At 41.1% G+C, this 3,740-nt stretch overlaps 1 long non-coding RNA gene across 1 annotated transcript; it reads right to left on the reverse strand.

The window, feature by feature from the left end:
• Positions 1–358: 358 nt before the first annotated feature.
• Positions 359–3,372, reverse strand: LOC138827885 (uncharacterized). Its single transcript, XR_011372192.1, has 3 exons — positions 3,318–3,372; positions 1,316–1,429; positions 359–689 (listed from the first exon to the last, which is right to left on the reverse strand). It is a non-coding gene; the product is annotated as an uncharacterized lncRNA (long non-coding RNA).
• Positions 3,373–3,740: the final 368 nt, after the last annotated feature.

Below are 3,740 nucleotides of genomic sequence, written 5' to 3' on the forward strand. Positions count from 1 at the left end.
CACACACACACACACACACACACACACACACACACACACACACACACACACACACACACACACGGAATTAGAGAATAAAATAAATACATACACACACTAGGACATATCTAACTAGATTTTCTGGAATGGCATTTTTCCATGTTTGATAAGACAGATGTTTTATTAACTCAGGGTGATTTAGAAATGTACACTGCAAAGATCTTGCTGAATGGACAAAAAAGATTTTGAATCCACAATAAAAGCCAAATATTAGGAAAAGAATAAGGAAGAAAACTAATATTGAAAGCTGCTTTCCTTCCGCAGTTGACCTTTCCTTGTGTACATATTCTTGTATTAGGGTGAGATAATGGAGATATTCCAGAACATTGCCTTCCCACATTTCCCTTCCCTGCCCTGTCCAGGAAGCATGTGGCTTCAGTGACTTGTTTAGTTCAATAATGCTGCATGATATCTTCCAACAAGCCCAGGTGGCCCAGATGTTCTCTGACATTTGACTTGCTGCTTCTAAGTGAGTGGTGATTTCTTCCTTTAAAATGATGACTTTTGGTGTCACAGTGATTGACAGCATTGTTGTTCCCATGACAGGAAGCCCTCTTGTCTTCACTAGCTGGGTCAGCTACTGGGCACCTCCAGTGCAGACCCAGTCTCTCATCTTGGTCATCTATGGATGGCATTGGGAAGTCACCTCACTGAAATGAATGAGGGGAATAATGCTTAACACTTGCTCAGTGTTGGCCTTCTCGGAATGGCAATGGACCCCTGACAGAGGCTCTCAGGACTCCTGATCACAGGCCCTGGAAATGGCTAGAGACTCTTTTAGAGATCAGGGAAGTAGACAAAGCCTAGAAGTGAGGCCACACAGCCACAGAAGGTGCATCTTTTCTGTCACTTCACACTGACTTTCCAGAAGCAACATGAGCCAGTTTCATTTTCCTCTCACTGGCCAGTACTTAAAGGGACCACTTCATAGAAGAAAAGAGAGAAGGCTTCTGGGGCCCTTCCAATGGTAGTAATGACTAAGGTTTCTACTGGTGAAATCCCATAGAGCACTGGGGCTCAATGGTTCATTTTCAGGCACTAGTGCTAGGCACACTGGCTTACATATGTGGCCATGAATCCCAAGAATTTGTATGCTGGTTTTCTTCATCTCTATGGTTTGTTGGCTATAGAGCTTATCTCATTGGATTGTGAGTTCAAAAGAGAGAAAATGAGCATGTGGGAAAGCATGTGGGAGCTCCTTGTACGTGGTGACAGGTTTCACAGACACTGGGTGCTGTCCTGTCTGCTCTGGCTGATGTCACAGAACAACACATACTTCCTGTCTCACACTCCTGGAGGCTGGAGTCCAAGATCAAGGTGTCAGCTGATTCTGTGTCTGGTGAGGCCTCTCTTGCTTGAGGATAAAACAGGTGACTTCTTGCTGTGAATTCTAATGACAGAGAGAAAGAGACAGAGACAGAGAAAGAAAGGGAAGAAAGCTCTTTTTAAAATTCATTTGTCTAATGTGCAACAAGAATTGTATTCATTTCCTTACTTGTGTAACTGTAAACCCTCTGTACATCACCTTTACAATAAAAAATCCAGTTGTCTTTTATTGCATGTTTAATTTTATAACAAGCCATTTTATAGTACAATTGATTAACATATATATGTGTATTAATAGATGTGATTATTTATACTTCCACCAATAGGGCACCAAGATTCTCTTTTTTTCACATCCTTGCCAGCACCTGTCACCTCATGTTTTTGTTAAAATAGCCCCTCTTACAGGATATCACACTGTGGCTTTCATTTGCATTTCCCTGATGGCTAGTGATGTTGAACATCTTTTTGTGTACCTGTTGGCCACTTTCTGTCCTTTGAGAAAATGTTCAGATCTATTGCCTACTTCTTAACTGTTTCTTGTTTCATTGTGTTTTGCTATTGAGTTGTATGTATATATTTCAGATATGAACCTTATATGTATATATAAACATACACACACACACACACACACATATAGTTTTCAAATATTTTTTGTCCCAGTCTGTAAGCTGACTTTCCAGTTCATTGATTATTCCCTTTACTATAAAGAAGTTGTTGAGTATGATATGGTCTCTTGTTCCCTTCTGCTTTTATTGACTAAAATTTCAGTATTACAGCAAAAAAAAAAGAAGGAAGGAACAAAGAAACGAAGGAAGGAACGAAGGAAGGAAGGAAGGAAGGAAAAATCACTGCCAAGACAATAGCAAGAAGCTTTCCTCCTATATCTTCTTCTAAGCGTTATATAATTTCGGGTCTCACATTTGTCTTTAAACCATTGTAAGTTGTTTCTGTATGCGGTATAAGATAAGGGTCCAATTTTGTTCTTTCTACAAGGATGAATACTTTTTCTAGCACTGTTTATTGAAAAGACTGCCTATTCCTCATTGCATGTAGTTAGCAGTCTTCTTATAAAGGTACCATCAACCATTAAATTAGGGCCCTACTCTCTCAAATTCATTTAACCTTAATTACCTCCCAAATAGCATCATGGAAAGAGTTACAGTAGGAACAATCTGCCCTGGTGGGCACACTCATGTTATTAAATTGCTAGACTTCACCTATGAAGTTCCTTAAACTCTATTTTCCTTCCTTCCCATCTCTACTACCTCTCTCCCAGCCTCTCTCCTGGCCTTCTCTCTCCCCTTACCTTACCTTGCCTTCCCTTCCCCCCACCCCCTGCCCCCAGCATGCCATTAGAATTAGTTTCATCCAAGGTGCTGCTACTTGGACAGGCCTGTGGCCCTCTGTTCTGCAGATTAGGGACTCTGTCAGACAGAGCTGACCCCTGTAGGGAATTGACTCTCAGGTAGATTAGATAGTGATTGACAAGTGTAGTCTTGATAGTGATTTGATAGGAGGTTTGCCTTAAGTCTGAAATATAAAGAAGTAAAGACAGCATAAAGAGATATATTAAGGAATCTTATGACATAATGAAGGTAAAGGGATATAAAATAAAGTACATTTATAGGTTGTCTGCCTTAGACAGAGTCCAGAGGTGCTCAGAGACTTGACTCCCCTTCTCTTGCAAAATTGATCCACATTGCTATCTTACTGATAGGCTTATGATACTGGAATGGGAGAAGGCCCCCTTCTTCCTGGAGTCATACCTCTTTTCATGGGAGGTGGGAGGTCAGGGGAGCACTACATCACCACCACCACCACCACCACCACCACCACCACCACCACCACCACCACCACCACCCTGCCAAGCTGATGCCTTGCCCTGTGCCTGCTCTGCTTGACATACAGTCATACATGGATCCAAAGCACACTCAGGAATGCCTGGAACTTACTGCAATTTGTTCAGATACTTCTCATTTCACTGGAGCTTGTAACCATGGAACCCAATCTACCTCACAGAGCAGTAAAAGGTTGAGCATCAACAGGATAAAGTCCTAGAAATACACAGTGCACATCCATATTAATACAGGTATGAAATTTTCAGCAAACAGATATATGTTCACTATCTCTACAATGGTTTTAATACTTTATGCTTCTCACTCCTAACTTGTATATGTATGCATGAGCAAACTAGTTAATGGACCACAATTGTATATAAAGTCATGTTCACAAGTAAGGCATTTCTAATTTTCCAGTCCTTCTCCAAGCTCATAGAAAAGATAATGAATGGCAGCTGTTACCTCAAGAGAATGAGGGACATTGCCTTCTTCACCTTGGAATACTGTAGAAGGCGGGATAGAAAGAAGCCATTACAG

Source organism: Dipodomys merriami, unplaced genomic scaffold, assembly GCF_024711535.1.
Source record: "Dipodomys merriami isolate MVZ:Mamm:240054 unplaced genomic scaffold, mDipMer1.0.p SCAF_16, whole genome shotgun sequence".
NCBI classification, from domain to species: Eukaryota; Metazoa; Chordata; class Mammalia; order Rodentia; family Heteromyidae; genus Dipodomys; species Dipodomys merriami.